This window comes from Sciurus vulgaris, assembly GCF_902686455.1.
Source record: "Sciurus vulgaris genome assembly, chromosome: 10".
NCBI classification, from domain to species: Eukaryota; Metazoa; Chordata; class Mammalia; order Rodentia; family Sciuridae; genus Sciurus; species Sciurus vulgaris.
The window spans coordinates 85,291,558-85,317,235 of record NC_136470.1 but is presented as its reverse complement, the minus strand read 5'-3'; the positions used below and the strand labels follow the sequence as shown (position 1 = coordinate 85,317,235).

The following is a 25,678-nucleotide window of genomic DNA, read 5'->3' as shown; positions in this document are numbered from 1 at the left end:
AGGGCAGGAGTTACTCTTTTTATTTCTATATCCTCAAGTGAAAAATAGGTGTTGGAGAGTTATTTGTTGAACAAATAAATGTGAAACAATAAAGAGTAAAGGGAAGGCATTGTGGGAGCTGTGATGGAAATTCCGGCCTAGCAAGGGGGGAGCAGGGAGTGTCCTGGGAGAGGTGGCCCTTAAGCCTGGCCCTCTAGTGTGTGGTTTTGAGGTAGGAAAGAACGAAGAAGTCTCTAGTGGCCGTCCTCAGTGTGCTGCGTTCTCCAGGATACGTGGATATCAAGTAGGCCTGCCCTGTGCTCAATGCCATCATTACCAACGTAAAATAAGGAGGGTAATGTCACATGTCCCTTTGGGCTAGTGTCTTTTGTCCCTTAGCTGGGTTATATAACTCAGGAAAGCCTCATTCCCCCTACATACAGCTGGCACAGCAGGCAGGCACCCCAGTCCCTGCTTGAGCCACCTTGGAGGAAAGGACTGCAGAAAGGTTGCTTATGTTTGCTTCTTTCCTTCTCCTTCAGAGCTGGAGCAACCTTTCTGGATAACAGAGAGGTGACCTCGGCAGCCTGAGAAGGAAGGAGCAAAATGAGTCATCTCAGGCCCTAACGAGGTGCATGAGGGACCCTTCCTGAGAATGAGGGTCAAGTAAGGTCCTGCTTTGCCTGGGGTGAGTTTTGCCTTGGGGCTTCGGGCAGCACTGAAGCAGAGCTGAGCTAATTTTACCCACAGGAGCTGACTGTGCTGAAAGGCAGGGCTTATGACATTGGCCTTATCATCCTGTGATACCCAGAAAGCTCCCAAGGTACAACCCTGTTATGTCTGGGCTGCTTTTTTTCCTCTTCCAGTTAAATACATTTTTCCCTTAGATGTGCATACGGGGAGGAAGGATGCTGAAGTGCAAAGAGTTCCAGTTTTGGGGAGAAGGCCGTGGAATTGGATTTGGATCCTACCTTTTCCCCTTCCTTAAGAGATGCTTGACTGTGGGCCAGTTTTGTAATCTCTCTCTGTTTCCTCATTTGCAAAATAGGACTTAAACCTATGTCCTAAGATTGCTCCCAGGTTGACACACTTGGTGACACTTAGCAAGCTATTACTGCATGCAGTCACTGTCCTGGCTGTCTTATTTGTAGTATTTCCTATGAGGAAGGTGTTACTGCTGTCCCTATTCTACATATAAGGGCACATGAACAAGGAGATTAGGTAATTTGCCTCAGGCCACCAGCAAGCACTGAGAGTTGGGAATTGGACCCGGACCAGAGGTTCCAGGGACCACACTCTTTTTTTTTTTTTTCTTTTGCAGTGCTGGGGATTGAACACAGAGTCTTGTGCTTGCAAGGCAAGCACTCTATCAACTGAGCTATCTCCCCAGCCCCACACTCTTAACCTCTGTATCGCATACCCTGAGATGATAAAGCTTTGTGCCTCTGCATAGTATTTTCTAACTCTCCCCTGTGTATGAGGCCTTGGGCTCCATGCTGAGTAAGAAAAGCAGAGAAATTGTGCTTCACTACAGACTTGATAGGGGCAGATAAAAGTCCAGGGGTTTTATGGAGGATATATTTCAGCATCAGATGTTGCAGGCATTGGGTCAAGTGACCCTCAGCCATTCTCTCATCTCATCTTCACAACCCCTTCAATAATCAGGCATTTTCATACCCATCTTACAGATGTGCAAACAGAGGCCTAGAGACATAGCATTGCTCCTCATGTTTTCTGAGTAGGCACAGAACAGACCAAGACTGATTGGTCTGTGCTTATACTTAGTTCTTTGTTTTCTCTATTAAATGTGCTGCCTCCCAGAGTTATTATTGTCACAGAATACACAACCACTTTCTTTCTGTCCTAACAACCTGAATCTAATGTCTATAAAGAACATGGTCATCATGTGTAGTACCAGAAAGGTAAAAAGGAAGGGCTGGGCTTGTTCCAGTTCTTCTTTGCTGTAACAAATTACCCCAAAACTTCCTAGCGTATAACAATCGTTTATTATGCTCATGCATTTTCTGGGTCAGAAATTTGAACAGAGCAAAGCGGGAAAGGCTTCTCTCTACAAGGCTGGAAGGCTTGAAGGTGGGTGCTAGAGGCATCTGAATGTTCACTTTCAAGCCAGCTGAGATGTTATCCACGTCGGAACATCTCTATATGGTCTCTCCATGTGGCTCAGAGTTCCACCTAACTTTCTCATAGCTTGGTGGCTGGTTTCCAAGAGCGAAGCTTAAAAGGGTGGGAGAGAGGGAGAGAGATAGATAGACAGAGACAGAGAGATACAGAGAAAGAGATGGAGAGAGAGAGAGGGAGAGAGAGAGAGGGAGAGAGAGAGAGAGAGAGAGAAAGCGAGTGAGAGTGAGTACTGGCAGGTGACAGGTGGAAGCTGGATCTCTGCGTTATACTCCATTTGTTCCAGGGAAGTGGAAATAGAGTTCACCTCTCAATGCAGTGGCAGAGTGAGTTCTGGAAGAGCTTGTCAGTCTGGACATACTCCTGGGGTCACATGATTGAAATCACAGCGTGCCAACGCCTCTTTTGGCCAAGCAGAAGAGAAAGAGAGGAATAGACGTTTCTGGAGTCCTATGTTGTAGGCTGTGCAGAGTGAGATGGGTCAGACACGAAGCAAGCATGTCTGTGAGGTACAAATCTCGAAAAGAAAGAGGCCAAGCTAGGAATTCTCAGGAAAAAGTCAGTCATTAGGCTAGGAGGTGCTTCATTATACATGGATTAGAGTTTGCACTGACCATAAACTAGTTTGTGCAATTATGATTAGCTTAGTAACCTATTACTTATGTCACTTTGAGAGTTCTAGGTCTATCTGTCTCATTATGATGAAGTGAGATTTTTTTCTTTCCTTCACAGAGGCAAGTGAGAAGGTCTTAAATATGTACAGACAGACATCGGTTTGGGGCAGATGAGAAATAAGAGGAAGGGATGAATGATCTGTTAATTGATCCATGTTTTTTTTCTCCTCCTGCATCTCAGGAACAAGTCTAGGAAAGACAGTCCATACAATTTAAGTGGAAAGGGAATGAATGATTCAGGGAAAGAGATGCTAACAAAATTGTTGGAGAGGCTGGAGCAGTGCAAGTCAGAAAGCTACACGTGGAGCTATGGAGCGTAAGGATTGAGTCCATAGCCTTGATCCAGGCAGAGGAAGATGGGATTAGGAAGCCCCTGCTGAAACCTCTGCAGCTTGCCTCATCATCCTGAGTTGGTGACTGGCACTGGACTGCCACATGGAGTGACTTTTTGACTCTTACTACTCCATGCTGTAGGTTGCTAGTAGAAATAGTAGGAGGACAATTTAGCTTCATTTCCATCTTCTGAATTGCACACTGATACATCTCAGTGTTGGAACTTTGTTTACTAACTTTGAGGGAATGTGGAAAATGTAGATTTAAAAGTGCAAATAGGCTGTCTCTGGAGTGGAGATGGACTCTGTCTGAGCCAATGAAGAGAATATGTGTGCCCCCCCCAACACATTCATTCAAAATTCCCAAGGGTTATTGTCCTGAAATACAACTTTTTATAAGTAATCATAGTATGGCAATAAAATTAAGTATAATATCTGGTATTTATCTTTTTATATAAAATATATAAGTTAATATACTTACTATGCGAAAAGAGTGGACTGTATGCTCACTTTCAATTTCTTAAATGAATCTTTCTTACTTTTGACAATGGTGGTTGATTATAATCTTCCAGTTAGTTTAATCTCTTCCTAGGAGTCATGCCATAGGACAGTTATTCTGTTTACATGCAAACATCTGTAATGCTTTGTGAATGAATGGATGCTCCAGTCAACTTATGGTTTACACAAGTTGGGCTACTTGGTACCTAGGTTTTGCAAGATCTAGGATCCTGTGATCCTGGGAGAGCTGGGCAGTTAGCATTTGGATGTTCGAAGAATACTCAACTTTTATTAAGCACTTACTGTGAGCCTAATCCTATGCTAAAATTTGGTAATGTGGGGAGAGAAAAGTCACGGATTCTTCTCTAGGAAGCTCACACTGAGAAAAGAAATAAGTCAAGTTCGTAGTAAGAATGGTACAGAAAAGGTCATGATTAATGTCACATTAGGTTGAGCAAATTCAGGGAAAAGAGATTTTTCTGACCAGGCTGAGAATAAGGGCATTTCCTGTGGAGTGAATGTGTTCCAGTGAATCTCAGTTGGTGGCAGTACCATCTCTTTAAGGGCATTTGAAAATGTGGCAGATTATTTTTTGTTGTCTCAGTCTCTGGAGGCCAGGCCACTGTTGGCATTTTAGAGGTCATGACCAGGGATACATGAGACATGCAGATACATTACTTTTTCTCCAAAGGGCAATTTCTTTCCACTAAGAACTACCAATATGCCTTGGAGGATGTTTGCAATATGGATATTTGTTTTGGGGAGTAGAGGAGTAGCCAGTCAAACACAGAGGATAGCATGAACCAAGAGTTCAGTCTGAGTAAAGCAGAGAATGTGTGCTGAGGGGTGGTGAGGGTGTTTATGATGGGAATACATTGAGTTTGGGTTGTGGAAACACCTGAGCTATTAAATAAAGTCCCTGGACTTACTTTGTTGCTATTGATAAGCCACTTAAGATATTGGAGCAGGGTCCTTGAGAGCACAGACCTTGCATTATCTAATGGCCACGTATCATGTAGACATCAGTAATGTTTTTGAATTAATGAATACCCCAATCTATGGTTTACAGGATTGAACTATGTGGTATGTGGGTTTTACAAGATCTGGGATCCTGTGGTCCTGAGGAGTCCTGGCAGTCAGCATTTGGACTTTTGAAGAATACGCAGAGAGGGCATGGTGGCTGAGACTGTCTCCACATTCCATTGAGATTATTGTGGTTTGGTGGCAACTGTAGAGAAGCATTGTCTTAAGAATCTTGAAGGACAGAGGATTCTTCCATGGACCTTCCTTGTGGAGCCCCTAGGCCAGGAGGCATGCAAGGAGCAAACTGTGTGTTCACATTAGTGCTTTTGCTTCTTGAGCTTATTATTAATTACCAATCAAACAAGCAATTTGCTGACAAGGTTCATGCGCTGTGACCATGACTGCAGTTGTTCTTGGGAGCAGCTTGCTGGTCTGCATGGAGATGGCTGCTGCACAGTGTTCCTGGTGCTGGTCATGGTGGCTTTTGAACATTTGGGTCAGTCCTTCTTCTTTCTTTACAGATGGGCTTTGGAGGTTGGAATGGGAAGCTCATTGCTGAATTGAGCAATCGTATACTGCATGTGAGACACCTCCTTGTTAGTTTCTCTCTACTGTATTTCTAAAGTCTTTGAGGTGAGAGAGAAAGGGTGTGTGAATGTGTAGGGAACTTACTTTGTTGGATGGAGAAACTGTGGTTCAAAGAAGGAAAGTGATTTGCCCAGGGTCATGTGGTGAGCTTGCCTCTGGGCCAGCACTGCACCTTTATAGCAGGGCTTAAATTGCACCCTGCTATGGGAGAGAGAGTGCAGCATGCAGAGGCTCTGGAGCCAAAGGCTGGCTTGTGGCTTCCAGCTCAGCCACTTACTATACAATTTGTAAAATGATGGTTATATCTGATAATAAACATTCAAATAGGTGAGGCATGTGAAAAGCATCATCAACCACGAAGAAATGTGCGAATATTTCTTATGGTGAAGTGGATGTTCAGGACTGGTAATTGGTGGGACCATCTTTAGAGAAAGGGTAGGTCAGTGAGGACTCCCACTGACCACACCCCAATCATAGAGTACCCCCAAGGGGTGCAGAGCTCATGTACAAGGAAGAGATTTTGCACCTCTGAATTCTGTTGTGTACAATATTGTGGCGAGGTGGAAGATGGGATTGTTCTCATCCTGGCTTTACAGATGAGGAAATTGAAACTCAGAGAACAGAAGGGATTTCTGAAGCCACGCAGCTAGTTGTGTGGAAGCTGGGCGTGGTAATGCTGAGATGAGCACTTCCGTGGATGTGGATGACCCAGAGCAGTGGTTTTCTCATACTCCTTTTTCTTCTTCCTCTATTCCTCTATTTGTTGTCATTCCAGAGATTTCCAGATACAAACCATAAGACTTTGGGATGCAAAATATATTGCTCCCAGTAATTCTTGTGCCTGTCATGCTGTTTGTTCAGGTTGAACATGTCCATGAGAGCAAGGGAACAAAGAAATGGGCCCCTGTTGCTAGCTGAGCATCTTTGTTCTCCCTGACTTTCCATCTGCAGGCTAAGATACATTTATAGATGGGTGATCATAATACAGCATTTATTGTAGCAATCTGCTGACTAGTTTACTAAACTGATTAATTCCCTTTTTTGGGGTAGATAACTAATAATGTTTTCTCTTTTACAAGTGAGAAAACAGGGTTAGAGAGATTAATAAATTGCTTGAGAGAAGATAGGTCATAAATAGGCTGTAATCCAGAGTTTCTAATTGGAGATCTTCCTCTTCTCTGCTACAACCCGTCCACATTGCCTGTCTCCCTAGTAATAGTGTCGAGCTGCTGTTAAGCAAGTACATTGCAGACTTTGGGAGTTAATGGACTTGGAGCCTGAAGAACTTAGAAGGCTGATGATTTTCAAGTCATGCTCCCTGGAGCCTGAGAGACTCCATGAGTAGCCTTGGAGTTGCGGTGACAATAGAGGGGAGAAGTGGAGGGGAGAAGGGGAGCTCTAAACCAGCTGAGAAAGAAAATTTTTGCTAGTAGGAATTAAAAGTTTGAAAACCATGGTAGTAGCCCAACATCTCTTTTTATTAAGACAGAGTCACTTGGTACCAGCCACAAGCTGTGACTGGTCCTAAGGCTGAGACCCTTCAACTTAGAACTCCTCCTTTAACTCTGCAGCACTTTTGTTAGAAGCATCTCCTTTATCTCAAGTTCCCATCTTTCCAAGGAAATGTTTGTTCTGTCCAGTTCTCTCTGAGACCTTGGGTGTACCAGCTGGAGGTTCAGGTTCTGAGTAGCTGCAGAACCTGCAGGCTACCCCATGTGCAGTGTCATTGACCTGCATCTATCAACCTAGCTATGTCTTCCTTTTGAACCCTGGTAACCTTGCTGATATTGGATCATTTTCTGTGCAAAGATGAGTTGAAATTACAGCTGATATTGTGTTATTTTACTGGCCCAACTTTCAAAGACATTGTCTATGTAAATATGTGCAACTATTGAGTGTCCACTGTGTGCATGTTGCTGAGAACCAAGTCAGAGTTCCTGATGCAGAGGACCTGGAGGGAAGACATAAATAAATCTTGTCAATTATTTTTGGAGACAGTTATGTTTGTTATATGTGATTATCATACATGTTAGTTATGTGAAGAGGATTTCGTCTCATACAAATAAAATGGGCAGATTCTGAGCAAGGGGTAAAAAGAGTACAGTCTAGAATTTTGTATGGGATTGAGTTTGCATTATGGGTTACTTAGTTCCGGGTTCTTGCACTTACTTACTGTTTTTGAGACATATGTACTTTTCCTTTTCTTTAAGCCTTCATTTCCTCATCTGTGATATGGGAATCAGACTGCCCAGCTCAGAGGGGTATTGCTGGGATTAAATGAGATAGTATATGTCAAGTAAACATTCATTAAATTATAGTTATTACTGCTATTATTTGGCAGTGAGGAGTTCATTATTTTTTAACTTCATTAGTGATGTGATTTGTTTTGCTTCTCAGTACTCTGCTTTTAGAAATAGAGTGGAGTCACCTCAGCCTACAACATTTGACTTTAGTTTATGTTTCTAGCAGCCTGTGTTTCTCTCCAGCTGTCTGCACTTCTCACTAGTGGCCCACCATCTTCTGAACTTGACTTAGCTTATTTTTTCCTGGACATATCTTTTCATTGCCTGGGTTCAAATCTTTCCTTTTGCCTGGATTCCCTCTGATCCTTCCCCTCTGCCCCCTGCCCTGCCCTCTTGTAATACCTATCCCCACAGTAATCGGCCACTGGGAGGGAAGACATGGAACTCAAGGCGTTGGCCACATCCTGTCCTCCATCATAGTCAGCCTTGGTCTTGCGGTAGGCCAGTGAGCTCTTTGAAGCATCTGCCTCTCACAGATCTTTGTGCTGTAGTCTCCCTGGGGATTCAAGCACATATACATAGTAGGCACATGTCTCTGCAATAAATTAATGTAGTGCCTTTCTCACATGTTCAGCACACGGAAGCAAATGATAAAATGAAAACCAGAAAACGGTCATCATTGAGCTGTGTGCTCCTCAGCCTTGGGAATGAATTTCTGGGCAAGATTCAGTCCACAATAAATGACAGCGATGACTTGGCTCTTTGCAGGAATTGAAGAAATTCTCAACAACTAGTGCTTTGGGGGAGGCCTGAAGGAAGCCAGAACAGCCTTTGCGTACTCTCAGGGCTCCTTGGGACCACCCCCTCCGGCCCAGGTGATCTCCCACAAGACCTCTGCTATGTAAATGACCTCTGCTGCCCTGAGCATCCCCGCTGCCCACTGCCTGGGATGCCAGAATTCCAGGTTGAGCTGGACTGGGAAGCTAATGGATGGGAGTTTACTATCGTTTTGATATCTGCAGTCTGAAATATCTTGTGCCCTTGATTAATTCATGCTTGGGCGCTTCCTGATGTTCTCTGGTAAATAGCTATTTACTATACATTTATTTCCCCACGGGCTTATTTCAGAGAGACTGGAGCCTGTGTTTCTAACAACTTTTCCAAGGAAAACATGGAAGGCCACATTTCCCGAGTTGAGAATCTCAGGGGGTATTCCAAATGTCCATCTCTGTTACCTCTCTTTGGCCCAGTGTTTGCTTTTAGCTGAAAGGGGAGATTTTGTCTCGAGCTGTCCCGTGGCCATGTGTGACTTGGAGTTTGAAAATCTGACAGCTGCTGCTGAGCTTTGAACTGCAAGAGTGAGCAGCATGTAGACATAGCCCTGCAGAACTTCAGATCATTCTCCTTTAATTCCCAGAGCCTTAGTGTTTCTTTGTCTTGTGAATGACCTCACTGTTTTTTGTGTTTGTAATGGAATGCACAGTCATTTACAAGTAATCGCACAATAATCCCTTACACTTTTATAATGCCTTACCCTTTTCCACAGGGCTTTCTCTCTCATTATCTCATTTGATCCCTATAACCACTCCAAGGGGGAGGCAGAGTCTCTCTTTTAATCTCTAATTTTCAGGTGTACAAACTGAGGTTGAGAAAAGTTAAACAGTTAACCAGAGGTCAAACAGCATGGAGCACAACTGGAACTTGAATCTCAAGTAGTCCAACTCCACCTGAGTTCTTTTGTGTTCTTTTCACCTCTTCCTGTTGGTGTGACCTTGTGAGTATACTTAACTTGTCTGAACCTCTGTTTTCTCATACTATCCCTAAAGGTAGTTGTCAGTAGGAATTAGATGAGACTGTGTGGGAAAGCATTTGATGCAAGGGAAAGCACACTATTAGTGTCAGGCATCATTGTTTTTACTACATGAACGTTGAAATCAAATTCTGTGTTAGAACTGTAGATGAAAGGAACATTTTCCTCCTTTTGTTAAAAAAAAATACTGAGGTCCAGAAGTGTGATAGAGTCATAGAGATTACAGGCTTCCAACCCTGTGATTAGCAAACTGACCCTGCTTCCTTACTTTCTAATCCTGAGAATCGTGTTGGCAAGACTCTCTTTTCCTATAGAATAGATCTCTCCTCTCTCTCTCTCTCTCTCTCTCTCTCTCTCTTCCCCTCCTTCCCTCCCTCTCCCCCTCCTTCCCTCCCTCTCTCTCTCTCTCTCTCCCTCCCTCCCTCCCTCTCTCTCTCTCCCTCTCATTGTTCTGTCTTTGGAACAGCCTTGTATCCTGTGGACAGTTTTTGGTCTGGCAGCCCTGGAGTGCAATGGTGGGGAGCTGGGAATGGGATTTGCATCCCTGAGCTGCAGCCACTAAGGGAAGGAACATGGCACCATAGATGCCATGGTAGAGGTAGATGAAGAACTGGTCTCCAAGGTCAATCTGACTTAGTTTCTCACTAGTACAGGTGACTGGATTTTACAGAATATATCTCATGAGCACATATGGCTAGCAGGACAAATGCTGAATGGGTTGCTTAGCAGTAACACATTGGAAAATCCCAGAAAGACTGGATTTCAAGTTGGCAGCAAATGCAGGAGGAGTCAGCAGTGTGGTGTGGTCAGGAGAACAGCGGGAGTGATTGAGGGCTGAAATCTGGGAGAGCTTTGTTTCTGTATATGTATTCACCTACGAAAATTCCAAACCAATGAGACAAGCATTGCTTGACATATGGTCCTAAGAGGCAGAACGAGGAGCAGGAGGTTGAAGGCCAGAGAACCAGATTTTGGCTCCATATAAGGAAGAACTTTCTGGTGGAAAGATGGAATTAGCAGCTGCAGGAGATAATGATCTCTGCCTCACAGAGACCTCAGGGATACCATGGGGGGATTCATAAACAGCCAGGCATTGGGCCAGAGGTTCTTAGTGGCCAGGAGGAAGAGAGGCACACATATCTGAAGGAAAATGAAGGGTCCCTTTGTAGATATGGAAATTGAACTCCAAATGTTTGCAAAATGGAGGGTAAATATAGAGTCTTTCATTTTGGCTTTTATATCCATCCCTGTGACTCACCTCTTGGATCTTGGTTTTTAGAGCTCTCAGGCTCCATGCAGCTATTTTCTGTGAAATATGCTCCTTGGGATACTGGGAGGAACTCAGGATTCCTGAGAGAATGGAGACCATTCCTTTACTGTCTTCCATCTACCTCCTAGCCCCTCTGGGAGGGCTGCAGTGTGTAGTATTTCTATATTGAATTCAGATTCTGGCATGTGGCAGAAGGTCTTTTGACCCTGTTTCCTTACCTATCTTACTGGTCACTTATATTTATTAATTTGTTAAACATGCAATAAGTGAGATATATTTGCATGTGGCATACTTGTTAAAATATAAAACAAGTGATCAAGTTAGTGTGTGATGACTATTTAGAACAACTAGAAACTGCTTTAAGAGCACATATTTGGATAATTTGGGGATATCTACTCAATTTGTGGATGAGAAGATGTTAGCTGCAAGAGGAGAGCTGCCTAGGACAACACCGCAATGAATGACTTACTGGGGTTTAGGACTTGGGTCCTCTCACTCCCTGCCCAGTGCTATTTGCAGATTGAAAACTCCCTGGGGTGAGATTCCCTGTAGGTCCAAGAGCCAGGGAATGGGAAATGATATTGAAAAATGACCCATCTTAGCCCCAGGAAGCCTTTACAACCAAGAGTAGAGCAAGATCACACTCAGGCATAGAGCCACTGGGAGCCAAGAAATGGAGTTGGGTTTCCTTCTTCATTTGGGTAGACCCTTGCTTCCTCACACCTCCACACCCCCTCCTCTCAAACCATCTCTCTCTCTCTCTCTCTCTCTCTCTCTCTCTCTCTCTCATATTCTTTCTCTTTCTGTAATTCAGTCTGGAGTCATTTTAGACCAGATTCATTCCTGACTGGCTTCACTGGCCCAACTTCCTCCTAGAACACTCCATGGGACTCCAGGATCAGAATTAACTGTACGAATTAAACTGGGTGACTTGTGGTCTTCTCTCTAAGAGCAACAAAGTTCTGTTGATAGTCTGGTTTGATTCTGCAATCTCAAGCCTGCTGTCTGCCCCGTGTAGAACTCATACTCTACCACGCTCCTAAGGAGGACCCCTCCTGACCAAGGGAGTCAGGGATAGGGAACTGAAAGGAGTAGTTATAGGACCTGGGTACCATGGACTAGTTCCTGGCAACCAGCTCAAGGGCATCATTGAAAATGCTGCCCCTGTTCCGAATTAATAAATTTATTTCATATTGTTGCATTTTGGATGGTTCGGTTCCTAAGGCGAATTTAAAGCCTTCAAACCAGTCGCTTCCTTGGAGACTTTCTCCTGTAGCAGGACAGCTATGGAATCATTGAGACTCCGCTTCTGTGGGGTTAATAATTTACTCTAAGTAAGGAATTCTGTCTTCAGTGGGGCATGTTCTTCAACTGCCAGAGCAGAGAAGGGTGATTTTTCTGACATCCTCCAGCCTGCTTCTCCATATTTGGAAATGTTTACCCACCACACTGATCTATTGGAAGAGAAGGTGGTGACTCAGGGTTTAGGAGAAGCAGGATTTGAATTCTTGTTTCCAGAAACAAAGTCGCCCCCCTCCCCCTGTCCTACTCTGCCCTGCCCCCTCCATTCCTCTGCCCCTTGTTCTGGAGGTTGAGGAGAGAATGTCTCAGTTCTGCTCCCCTCAGGCTTCGGGACCACCTCCTGGCTGTGTCCTGTTCTGGGACTGAGGGCCTGTGAGAGGGAGTGAGGGAGAGCTGAAGGCAGCTGCCTGTGGGGCCTGACCTCGCGTGAGTACATCATTATTGCCAGAGGGAATGGCATTTCTGCCTGCGACCCAGGGCTCCCTTGCATGGTGATGGGAGATACTGCTGGGAATGCTGGCTCTTTTAATTTGGGGTGTGGACAGCTGCTTTCCCAGGAGACTACTTCTCACAGTGAGACTTAGAAATGGGATCTGCCTGAGGAAAGATTCTATTCCTATTTCAAAAACACAAGACAGATATTTCTTCCCACCTGAGGCCTTGCTTGAGTTGGGTAGAAAGGTAACTTGGAAGTATTGTTTGGCCACCAGGGCGAGAGCATCAAGACAAAAGAGATGTTTGTGGATACATCAGAAGGAGTGGTTTTATGTTGAAAAACAGTGATGGTTGGAATTAGGAGAATTCAAAATGCTGGCCGATAGCATTTGCATGGCATCCCAGATCTGGAATGAATACCTTGCATGCGAGACATTGTGTAGATTTGATGGGTTGTCAGAGGAGGAAGGAGGCTGAGAGGTTATTGGCCCATCTGTCTTATTTTATAGTGTGATAAGGGGCGGGGCAGCCGAGGGAGCCTGGTGAATTTGCCCAGAGACCCATGGCTAATTAGGTGGGAATTGAAATCCAGACCTCCCAATTCATTCTTCTTCCACCAGACTAAGCTGCTGTGCAGACAAGGCAGAGGAGGATGCCCATTTGCAGATGAGGAAATTGGGAGATGCTGAACTAACTTATCCACACTTACTTATCTAGTTGGTGAGAAAGTGAGGACTAGAGTCTACTTCTCCCAGTTCAAACCTCTTTTTACTGGTGACATGGGCTTAGATGCCTGAATTTGTTTCTGCCTTTGCTTTTTAAATTATACTCTTCTTGCTTGGCTTCTGTTTAACTTTTTCTTCTTTTGTCAATGTTGTTTAATGTGACCTTCTCATCTCCTTTGCTGCCTATATCTTTTCTTTCCCCAAAGGAGATGACAGCTTATCCAAAAGGCAGAAATGAATAGTGTAGACTTTTATTTCTGTTTCATTTGTGGCAGCGAAAATTATGCATAAGCCTTGAAAGACATCGAGCAGGACTTTCCATCTAAGTCCCTACCGCGAATAATTTGAGAATTCTGGAGTATCATTCCGTTTTGAAGATGACCCCTGATTTAGATTAGATTTTAAACACACTTGCGCATACACACTCACACACACACACAGACCACACATGCACTAACTCAGCCCGCTTTGATGTGACCAAAGGAGGACCAAGACCAAGAGGGCACTGCCCTATTATATCCCCTCTCATCCTGATTTTGCATGATGAGCAGCTCTTTGTGGTCAGCTCAGTTTCTGATCAACTTGGTTCTCCTTTCTCCAAGGCTGAGAAGGAGGTAGATCTGTGTTTGGGGAAAGCACTTTAATGCCAGTGGCACTATGTGGCAGGGGTCATGGAACGGTGGAAGTGTGCTGATTCCTGCGTTAGTTCTGGCCAGTGTTGAGAGGAGGGGAAGCTGCTCTCTAGGCTGCTCTGCAGCACCTGGAAGAACTTGCAAGGGACTCCCAGGGACCTGTGCACAACCCGTCTCCTCCTCTGCCCATCTGAGGCTGGCAGAGATGGAGGCTCTGCTCATGAAGTGGAATGAGACTGCCTTGAAGATGGAGGTTTGGGGGTACTTCCTGCTGTGGTGCTGAGGACAGGGGCACTAGGAAGTCAGGGTTGATTATACCAACATGTGTATTGTTAATAGGGTCAACTGACACAATTGCTTACCAACCACTGGGCTAAATACTAAATACTTATTAAATCACCACCATAGCTGACTGAGAATGAGTACTATTTTTATTTTATTTTATTTTAAATTTTGGTGACATAGACATAAAGTAAAATTGAGCATCCTGACTGTTTCTAAGTGTACTGTTGTGTGGTGTTAGGCCCATTGATTGTTTGTGTAATCAATCTCCAGAACCCTTTATCCTATAAAACTAAAACTGTGTACACATAGTCAATTAGCCCCATATCCCTGAGCCCCTGGCAAGTAGCATTCTGTATTCTGTCTCTGTGTGACTCTGCTAGGGACAGTATCTAAGTGGAATCATACAACATTTTGTGTGTGTGTGTGTGTGTGTGTGTGTGTGTGTGTGTGAGTGTATGCATGTGCACCTTTGCCTGGCTTACTTTACTAAACATGATGTCTTCAAAGTCCATCTGTGTTATGGCATGTGTTGGCATTTCTCCTTTTAATAAGGTTGAATAAATATTCACTAACATTCATGCCACACTTTGTCCATTTATGTATTATTTTTTTACCTGCATTTTATAAAAGGATGAACTATGGCTTTGAGGAGAGAAGTTGCCCACAGTCACAGTCAGTAGTGACTTGGCATTTGAGCCCAAGCAATTTGACTTCTGAATACATGTGCTCAGGAGCAAGCAGATATTGGACCCTTGCTAGCAATCAAGTGTCAAAACAGGGTGCTGCTCAACTGGATAGTGACAACTCCTCACACATTGCTGTGACATTTCAATAAACTCAGTGTTCCTAAGGGCTCGATACAGGTATTTTGCTTGGTTTTGTGTTGGTCTCCGGAATGCTCAGAGCCAGACTTGAAGCCTGCTTTTCGCAAACGGTATGAGACTTAAGGTCTCATAAGGTCTTGTAATCATCTTCCTTTACCTTATTTTACTATCTCCATTTTTTTACTTTAAGAAAAATTATGAACAAGATGCATCTTTTGTCAGGTGCTTTGAATCCTTTTTGGAAGAAGGCAGACTATATAAATAAATGGCATGGTATGCAATACTTTTTCTTTATCCAGTCTGTAGCATGGTGGGCAGAAGCAGACTGGGACATGTTTCCTTTGGGAAGTGTCCTGCTCCTTTCTTTTATTTTTATTTTTAATTGTAGATGGGCACAATAACTTTATTTTGTTTATTTATTGTTTTTATGTGGTACTAAGGATCGAACCCAGTGCCTCACACGTGCGAGGCAAGCGCTCTATCACTGTGCCCCAGCCCCAGCCCTGGCCTGCTCCTCCCTGAGGTTCACTGGTCTCACCCAGAAGATGAGGTCGCTTTTGATGACCATGAACACTTAGACTGTGCAGAGCCCTCCAGTCAGTGCCCCTCATGTTGACCTCTGGTTCTCCCAACACTCGTGTAAAGCAGGTGGGGCCAGTTCCATTTCACCTGTGATTAAACCAAGGCCCAGAGAAGTGGGAGAACTTTCCTGAGATTCTGTTCCTGCTTAGTGATCCTATTCTGCTTAACTCTGAAGCCCAGGATGTCAGCTACAGCTCGGGCTACTTTCCTTGAGGTAATCTGTCAGGTTACTCCTGTCTGTGCCATGTATTTGTCTAATTTCATTAAATCTTTATTGTGTCCCACTTCTGTGCCTCATACCATTCTAGGCAGTGTCCCAGAACAGGCTTTAGAGTGAAAAATTAAACCCACAAAACAATGATCCCTTGGAACTTACACTTTAGAAAGGATGTGCTGGGGGGAGGCAGATATGAAATGAAGAGAGAATTAAGAAGTTTTGATTAGCAATCCCGAGAATTCACAAAGGGCACAGGACGGTGAGTGTGGAGTGCTGCAGGTGGTGTTCAAGCTGAGATCTGAGTGACAAGGAGTCTGACCTGCAAGCACCGGGGAGGACATTTCTGTGGTGGACAGTTAGCCAGTACAGAGCTGTGAAGTGGGAGTCAGTTTGTGTTTGGCTGTGGCAGCAGGTCAAGGGCTATAGCGGGGAAATCAGGGGAGCAGAGCCACCTGGAGCTACTGGGCGTTAATCAGGTAGAGACCTGAACTCACTAAGATCTGAGTCCAGGTGTGATGGGGACCATCTGTGTTATGTTTCACAAGGCAGGTACATTGTAAGGAAAGGGCAAAAGCAGAAGCAGGAAGGCTAGGAGGGGACTGGTCCTTCATCCTGGTGAGAGGTGGTTTATTTCGAGATGCCGAAAGGTTCAGGACATGTTTGGAGTGATTGTCTAGTAAGCGGAAGTGGAAACATGTTCAGTGGGGGGTTGCACAGATGGGTGACTGTAATTCTGGGACCCAAGAGTGTGTGTGTGCTCCCCGCTTTGGTTTCTAACCCTGAGCTTCTGGCCTAGGAATGGAGGGCAGTGGCCTCCTGCTTTGACTTCCTGTCTGAGAGCTGTTGGAATGCCCCAAAATGAGCCCTGCAGAATGTGCAGCTTCCTTTGCTCTCCCTGGGTATTTTTATAAAGCATTTTTTCCCACCAAGAATGTGGAACTTTCTGAGTGATGTTGACTTTATGGGACATATTTAACATATTCCTCTTTCTTTTTTTTGCGCTGCTGGGGATTGAACACGGGGACTATCCAGAGCTACATCCCCAGAACTTATTTGTTACTTGGTGTGTCCTCTGTTATACAGCCCTTCTCAAAATCTCTGTAGAGGCCATATTCCATATGGCCTCCCAGGATGGGCCAGGGAGGCTTGGTGGGAGGCTTGGTGGGAGGCTTGGTAGGGCCAGGGAGGCTTGGTGGGTCCTCTGCCATGGCTAGAGGACTGTGCCTGGGTAGGGCACCTCCTACCTCTCAACTCTCTTCCTTCATTTACATGAATTTCTACCTGCTGGTCCTTATCAGCTTCCTTAATTCCTTTTCTTTTGCAGTGCTGGGCCTTAGCTTACTAGGTGAGGGCTCTATCACTGAGACACATTCCCAGCCCTTTTTAAAAATTTAATTTTGAGATAGAGCTTTTTGGCCAAGTTGTCCAGCTTGGCCTCCAACTTGTGATCCTCCTGTCTGCTGGGGTTGCTGGCAGGTGTCCCATACCTGGCTTATAATTCCTTTTAATGGGCTGGGCTTTCTTGAAAATACTCCATTTTTCAGTGTAGAAACGGTCTCAGAGAAGTTAGGCAAATTAGTCAGTGTCCCACAGCAAGGTAATGGCTGAGTCAGGTTAGAATTCAGGACTCCTAAGGAGCCCTGCACAGCAGCTGCCTGAATGTGACCTCATGACCCTGGGTATCCCATGGTCGTCTTATACTACAATTGGCTTAAGCCTGCAGATCCTCAGAGATCATCAACAAAATAATCTAAAAATCATTCCCAAGGCTTCTTTCACACAGTCTTTTTCAAATAGTTTACAGTCCTGAGTTACATGTTTTTTAAAAAAAATCAATCGAGCTTCATTTCTCAAAAATGGTGTTTTGTTTGTGCTCACTTGAGTTTTTTTTTAAAAACTTCCTTCATATTACCCATTCAGTCAACAAACATTTATTGAGTTCTTACTGTATGCCAGGCATTGTGCTAGGTGCTGGGGATTGATTCAAAGATAATTTGGAGGCGTATGGAAGGGGAGTGGATAATTACAGCACAGTGAGATAAGTGCTATAATAGAGGGATATATAAAGAGCTAGAAATAGCACTATGAATAACATCTCTGAACAAATTGCCTTCTTTTTTCCTTTTGGATTATTCCCTTATGTATATTGCCCAAAGTGGGATTACTGGGTCATTTAAAAGATGAAAACAATTTGGCACAAAAAGATGTAATGACTTGCCTGGGGAATACAGCTCAATTTTCAACAGGGGAAAAAATTGTTGACAACTCCAGATTTAGACCACTTCTCCGGGAGAATTGGACAGTTGTTATAGTACCTCTATCAACAGGACAGCTTTCAGGAGGGGGGGCATTTATTCTAAACATGCCGTCCCACATGTGGAAATACACGTCCTCATATTCAGTCTCACAGCTGAGTCGTTCTCACAAGAATCTAGCGCTGTAAGTATTATTGTTTCCATTTTACAAATGAGCAAACGGTGCCCATGTTAAAAGGAAGCAGTTCACTCAAGATTCCATAGTTAATAAGCGGAAAATCCAAGAGTGGAATGCGGTTCCTTTGATTCTGTGATTCCCATCCCATTCTCCATGCTGCGTTCACCAACTGGAGTAACTTGTGCCCCAACTGGGGCCTGGAATTTACTTAATGAGCCCCAACAACTTTCAAGGTCAGGGTCCATGAAATAGGTGTAGACTTTCTTACTCCAAAAGTCAAAGACAGGGAACAGTTTCCCTCTGTCCCGTGACCCAAAATAATCCCAGGGCCCATTATTCCTGATCTTGGTCTGGACCTGTGAGGCTGTTTGCTTAGCCCTAGCACTGGAGCAGAGATCCTAGGTAGAACTTAATATGCCACAGATCTGCTTTGAAATGTATTGTTTTTCTAGTATTTAATGGCCTTAAGCAAAGATTCCTTGTTCCTAGTATTAAGGACCTTTTGTAACTGAACACAAATATGCGTCTACTATGAACTTCATTGAAGGGCCTCCTCACTCATCCTTACATCAAATACATTCCCTGCCTCTCCTTAGAGAAGAACCTACATTTTCATACCTCCACGTTTTTAGCTCATAGTGTTCCTTTAGTCTGAGATGACCTCTCCCATCTTCACCTGCAGAACTCTTGTTCCTCCTATAGACTTCTGCACAGATGCCATCTTCTGAAGAGAGTCAGCCCAATCCCCATCTGCTCCCACACCAACCACTCCCTTGCACTACAGGTGATCTCCCTGTTCTACTAACTCATACCACAGTTAGTTAGGAAATAAATGTCTGGTGCATATGGGCATGGGATCCAGATTTAGATCTGGCTGTGATGCTTTCTGGCTGTTGGTTAACCTATTTGAGCTGGAATTTCTTCAACAATCAAATGTGTGTAAGTGATTACCACATATCACAATGTCTTATGAGAATTGCATTTTTATCTGTTCTTTTTCTTTGTCATTTGTCCGCTTCTGCATTATGTCTCCTTTCTCCTAAATGGGGAGCTGTTTAAGGGAACGAGGGTATCACATTTTCCTGGGGCCTTGGACATATGGGAACTGCTACCAGGCACCTTTAAAGGACAGAGAGATTCCATACAACCTAACCGTTGGCATCAGGGCAGGCTCACTCCTAGGAGGGGACTCCAGTCACATGGTGCTAGGTCTGACCAGGAACTCTGTAATTTGGAGCTTTAGGCACACGCAGGACAAGATGTACAGGCACTGGCTCTTGCTTCTTGGGAGATAGGAAAGAGTCTAGAGCCTGCCTCCAGCCTACCCTCTGATTCAAGGAGTTGGCTAGTGCTGGCAGATCCCTGAAAGCACAGTGGTGGTCTTAGTTGAAACCCAAGACTTGATTTCTTTCCAGAGTCTTCCACTTATCTGTTCTGCGGGTGAGTGTTCCAGACTTAAAGGTGAGGCAGTGGCAGAGTGAGTTAGGGGCAGCTCTGAGAGTCACCTTCCCTTCTGGGAAGGTGGTCCCTTCAGATGTTCTCCCCAGACACTCCCACCCTTGCTTTGCTTGGAGGCTGGCTGGAAAGGGGGTTCCTTTCTTAAAGTGATGACTCTTTCATTTAACCTTCTCTTGCATCACTTCCCAAAATGCGGTCCCTATGATTCTCATAGTCCAAATGCTTTATCCCAGGACAAAAAGTCCTCCATGTCCTGGCTACTGCATCCCTTTCCAGCCTCACACCCTGCTGCATCCCTTCGATCTTCTTCCATTGGCCTCCCCAGATTAGTCACTGGCCCTGAGAACACCCTGAACTCATCCTCCTCAAGGCTCTTGTACATTGTGTCCCCTGGCCTATTTTCTTCCTCTTCATACATGGAGATCGTCTCGAGTGTTTGGGCTTAGTTTAGAAGTCACATCATCTGCTGAGAACTTCTAGACCCTCCATAAGACATTGGGTGGACTTGTACTTTTGCCATCTTTTCATTCTGTCTCATGTATCCCAGCACCTCCCAGTGATGCTGTGAAGTCTTGGAGAGTTCTAGCATGTGAAGCTCAGCAGCTCTACCTGCTGTGTCCACACACTGCTTAATCAAGGACAGGAGGTGCTAGCACACATCTGCTGATGAGTACAGGGAGCTTGCCATCATGTCAGCTAGCAGTTACCTCAGAGGGGTTTCAGGGCCCATACTAGGCATACTTACCATGATTTGTTTGATCATGAGCCCAGTCATTTGAATTCTGTTTTTGAATTGGCCTGATATTAGCTCATTGCTAACCTTTCCCCAGTCTGTTTCCCACATACCAGTAGATAACTGCTTAGTGCCAAGTCTCTGAGCTCTTTAATTCACTTAAGAACATAACAGCAAGGTGGAATTCAGGGTGGATTTGCATGCCTCTAATGTGAAACCTTTTCTTTAGTTGGAAAATGTGGCCAATATTTTTATCCCAAAGCTCTTGAAATGTGAAAATGGCAGGAGTTTTTTAGGTATGTTTTTGTTCTGAGCAGAATAACAGTCCATATAACTGTAACTGCAATTAATAAAACCTGTGTCATGGAGCTTGATTTTGAAGACCTGTGTCCAGATTCCAGCTTTATCACTAACTAGCCCCCAAACCTTGAGCAGGTACCTACCTTCCTGATCTTCAGTTTCTTCAGTGTGCAGTTGGGCGATGTTTCTCATAAAGTTGATGGAAAGTTTAAATGAAATATTGAACATGAAGTTGAAACTTTACTAGTGTGTGTTTAAAAAACTGGATTTGGAGGCCATTTCTAAATAGCATTTTCAAAAAAGGTTTCATTTGAAGGAAAATACTAAGATAGAAGTATGTCTTCATGTACTATATTGTTTTTTGAACAACAACATAAATGAATTTACTTTCAGGGGACATATGGTGTCTAATAAAACATAAATGGCTTGTAATACTCAGTTGGAGAACAAATAAATTAGAACCATAGGCTTTGAGAAATTATAGAAACCTTTGAAGGAGGTGAACATGAATTAGGGTGTCCTGTATGCAGCCTCTGTGCTGTACATGCTGGATATGGAATTATAGGAAATGAGTGCTGCACTAGTACTGGGAGGTGTTATTAGCCCTGTACTACAGGTAGGGAGGCTTGATCTCCCAGAGGTTAAAAAGCATTTACATAAGTCCAGCATCAAAGCCTTGAACTTCAGAGTGCATTCCTGATGGCTTCTAGAAACCCCTTCTATTTACAGATGTGACAAGGCCTGCCTTCACTCCACAGATCTTTATTCTCTTCCTCTAGGATTACCATTAATTCAGGGCAGATAAGGCAGTGGAAACCTGCAGTCACCATGACCCATTACCTGCTTAATAAATCTGGATGAGCATCTTGACTTTTCCTGCCAGGTGACTCTACTTATGACATGGCTGGGTCTGTATTCTTTTTGACTGTACTCACTCAACAGTCTTTACTCCTTTTTCAGAGAGAGATTTGCCATTGCCCATCTCTACCTTAGTGGTCAAGAGTATATTTAAAGAGGGTTTCAGTTTTCTTTAAAAAAAAAAAAAATAGAAGTGGAAAAAGAAATCCATTGGCTGTTTCTCTTCATTTTCTGCTATTTATGGACCACTATGTGAAGAGGTGGCGGGGGGATGGGGGCTGAAAGTTAGTAGCCATGGGTCTCATCTTGAATCTGTCACTGGCTAGGGAGAAGACATGAGGCCAGCTTCTCCTTTCGCTTTCAGGACCTCGGTGTCTTCATCCGTAAAGAGTGAGAGCCCTACTAGGTGATTCCTAAGATTTAAAAATTCTGCATGTTTTCTGGTGTCAAAACCATCAATTTCTGAAGAGCTGCGTAATCCTGCAGCTGTTTCTCTGATACTTTTCAATCTTTAGATTTAATCTATTCAACAATGTATAATTTTTTAAAGGAAAGCTTTTATAGACACTTCTGAAATATGAGGGTGGGGGGGAATAAATGGATGTTAAAAAATAGAAAACAACCAATTAAATAGTATATAGCATGTAATTCTCCTTGGAAACTTACCGCGAAATTGAGGAGCACTTTAACAACTGGTAATTTAAATTGCATTTGAACTCTGCTAATGGTTTGTTTGCATGGGAACTTCAATCATTTCACAGCGGTTCTTTAGCAAAGCTGCTTGTTCTCTTTATGGAAAAGAAGAAAAAAAAATATTAAAAGAGAAGTTGACTATGGCAAAGGGAGACCACTTTCACTAGTGCATGAAGGGAAGGTGGGGAGTGTGTGAATGGGACTTCCCTAGGGCCAAGGGTGGAGAGCTGTTCCGGTCTGTGAAGTTTAGAAATCTGGGAAGTCAGATGTCCTTTGCTGTGATTGTAGAAACTGTTCTGATTTTACTCTCTTTCTCTGCAAGAAACTTTGGTTTCATGGGGCTTGGGGGATGGGGGCTATCTTTTTTTTTTTTTTTTTGTCTATGAGATCGCACTAAGGTTGGCTTCCTGAAAATCCATTCCCCAGCAAATTCAAAATTGTGCCTCTCAATGAAAACAACCTTGAGAGTTCTGATGTTCTTGAAGACCACCAGCTTTGAGGAAAGTCATTGCTTGACTAAACTCATCTTGATTAAGCTTCATTTTCCTTATTTTATTTCTTTCTGCTCTTGTTTGGTGCAGGTGTTCAGAGGCCTGGGTATGTAAGTTCATCATATGGTCAAAGACCTTATTAGTCCATGTCCTTTGTCAAAGCCAGTGGGCAGTAACTAGATCCAGTGGATCCAGCCCTGAACTTCTTGACGCCCTGGTGGCTCCTAGGTTTTCTTCTTAGTAGTTGGAAGAGTTGAGGTGGGCCATTTTAAAGCTCTTTTCCAACTTGAATGTATAATAGGAATTTGAAGACTGAATGAGATGATATACATGAAGCAGTTGTATGATGGGTTGGATGTTTATAATCAGAGAAATAAGAATGGGGGGATCGATTTTCAAGTATTTGACTTTCTCTTGTGTACTCAAAGGAAAAGTTTTATAGCAGGCCACTGACATGGAGTACTTTTGTGCTGGAATATACATTGCATAGTCCTCAGAAAAGAGTAATAGTTCTTAATGAAAGAAACCTGTAATGAGAACTTACAAAGAGGTTTTGAGATTTTCCAGCTCTGTGTGGCTCGCTGGCTCTCATTTTTCAGGCAGGAAAACTGAAGTTCAGAGATGTCACAAAGTCCCGGAGTTAGAAATTTGTTTCCAGCTCATATTCCTTTCTTCTTTTTATTTGGTGTAGTTCAGATTTATCTTTTTTTTTTTTTTCCCCTTGTCTAAAATGCTTCCAAGAGTTCTGTCTCTATCATTGCCATTATGAAGATGAAACTGTTTTCCCAGGCGATTTGAGAGATAAAGACTGAGGAACCACCATTCTCCTTCCTCAACATTCTGAGAGAAAACAGTGAACTGGAAAGTGCTAGAAACTGATCTGGGTTTAGGAGGCATAGAGGTAGGCTACTAGAGTTGTGGGTTTCAAGCCTAGTGTTGTCTCTGTGGTCAATCAGGTTTCATATACCTGGCGAGTTCAGAAGCTGGTAACATCCTGGAGATGTTTAGACACTCTTCTCTCACTTTTCGCAGGTGGGGACACAGAGACTCAGAGTTGGAAGTGAAACCAGAGTCCAGTTAGCCAAATCCAGTCCAGTGCTTTGTCCACCGTGCACTCATTGGAGGGAAGATATTTTTCCTCAGTTGGTGAGTCCTACACAGAAAACAAGATGTTTCTCTTTTAAAATCAGTGTACGTGATTTAATGAATTTTAAAAGTCAGTGGTTTTCATGTAAAGCATGGGTACCAGTAACTAGGATTCGGAAGCAGAGAAGACCAAAATGCCCTTCTTTTAAAAAATTGATTTTGTTGGCAATAGACAAGATATATTAGTGCTAATAAAATGTGTGGCAAAGCAAAGACTGGACTCAGCTCTTGGAAGGTGGCATGCAGAAAATTTGGAGGAAAATTTGGAGTAACGGTGATTTCAGGTTGCCAGTAATTGTACTGCTTTTTTCTTTCTCCTTTGGCATGAAGGGGAGTGCTCTTGAAATTGAGAGACCAAAAATGAAAATGTCAGGCAACAGTGATATGCGCATTTGTGAAGGAAGAAAGCAATATTATTGAGTGTCTCTGTTTATTTCTTTATTCCTGTGCAAGATGTGCTTTCTTTTGTGACCTCATTTTAATATTGCAACAAGCCTTTGAGGTAGAGGAGCCTAGCTTTGCTTAGGCAGAGGGGTTGAGCCTCTGTGCTAATGAACCTGCTTTGTGTTAGTGAACCATTGCAATAACTTGAATCTTGGTGCTCCCTTAGGATGGAAAAGGGCCACCAGGTATGGTAAGCTTTCCCTTGTGACTTGGAACACTGTGTTTAGCGGGTAGAGTAGAATATCACATTCTAAAAAAATATGAACATGGTGAAAAGAATCCATCACCTGAGCTGTGGCAAAAGCTGAGGGAAATAGTTGGGGAATTCTGGCTAAGGCTTCCGCTTAGAAATCTAGTTCTGTGGTTTCCATGTTGAGGGCCAAACCCTCTGTGCCCAAGCATTGGCATTATACTGCGTAAATAATATGCTTCACCATGTTTGTGGTGTAGTTTTTCAAAACAGAGCAGATGCTATTATGATTGATAAAATGTAATTTCATTTAAAAGTGTGGCTGAATTTGTAGTTGGCATTTTGTCACCCTGTCTTTTTAATGAACATGCAACTGACTTTCCATGGGCCTGTTGATCTACATAACATAAAAGGCTGGAGCTCTTTGACGTTGACTCTTTAACACTGTAGTCTGTTAAAAATCTCAAATGTGGTCCCACTAGCATTGGTTTAAGCATGAAATGGGCATCTTTGTTAGCTTCTCCACCTGTTAAATTTTCTCAGTGTTTAAAATTAAATTGTTATGCCCTTAGATTTAAAGAACTCAAGTGTGTAATGACAGAATAGGAGAAATTGCTTTAACAGGAGCAAGCCAGAAAAGACCCAGAGGGATTTTTGTTGTTGTTTGTTTTTTTGGTTGGTAAGCTAGTTTTGAGCCTTTTGTCTTCTAATGTGCTAGTGTAGCCCCAGACTATTTTAAAGGGAATATGGTATCTAGATTATGGTAGATAGATGATCCTGCAAACTAGAACTTCTGGAAACTGGCTAATCCAGAGCAAAGGTGGGCTTCAGGCTCAGCTTGAGCAGGGCTGCTGCTGTTTCTCTGCAGTGTTCCTCTTCTGCTGGCTTTTCTATGTTGGTTTCATACTTAGGAATGTTGTATCTCATGGTCATGAGTTATTTGCTTTCTTCACACAGTTTATCGGCATCCTCCTTCCTCCTGAGGGAAAGAGAGCCTTGTGTACCATATTCTCATAGGATTACTGTACAGTGACAATCCCACCTGAACCTTGTGGCCACTAAACAATGGAGAGCAAGTGGCTCTAAGGAATATCCGGGTACTATTAGGAGGAAGAGGTTGTATGTGGACAACCAGGGATGTTCTGGATCTCTCTTTACCCACTTCAGGGCCCTCCAAAGAGTATTAGGATGTAGTTCATGCCTCACCTTCTGAAAGGGACATTAGCCAGCTGAACTCTATATGGGATGCTGAGAGGACCAGAAGTGGTGTCCCACCAAGTACAGGAATGATACTGTGAGAAGGCAGGACACTGGGGTACACATGATCATGGCGTTGAAGAATGTGAAACGGTGGAGGGACAGTAAAAAGCAGTC

General features: G+C 43.6%; 1 protein-coding gene across 17 annotated transcripts in view; it reads left to right on the top strand.

The window, feature by feature from the left end:
- LPP (LIM domain containing preferred translocation partner in lipoma) overlaps positions 1-25,678 on the top strand; it is a 655,110-nt gene that overhangs the window by 40,303 nt on the left and 589,129 nt on the right. For 12 of the 17 annotated variants that reach the window (XM_079155229.1, XM_079155218.1, XM_079155217.1 and 9 more), the window contains one exon: positions 23,557-23,670. The gene's annotated coding sequence lies outside the window, so the exon portion shown is untranslated. Of the gene's footprint in view, positions 1-521; positions 668-12,099; positions 12,285-23,556; positions 23,671-25,678 lie in introns of those variants that run through there. The other 5 variants (XM_079155234.1, XM_079155222.1, XM_079155224.1 and 2 more) reach the window with 3 other exon arrangements.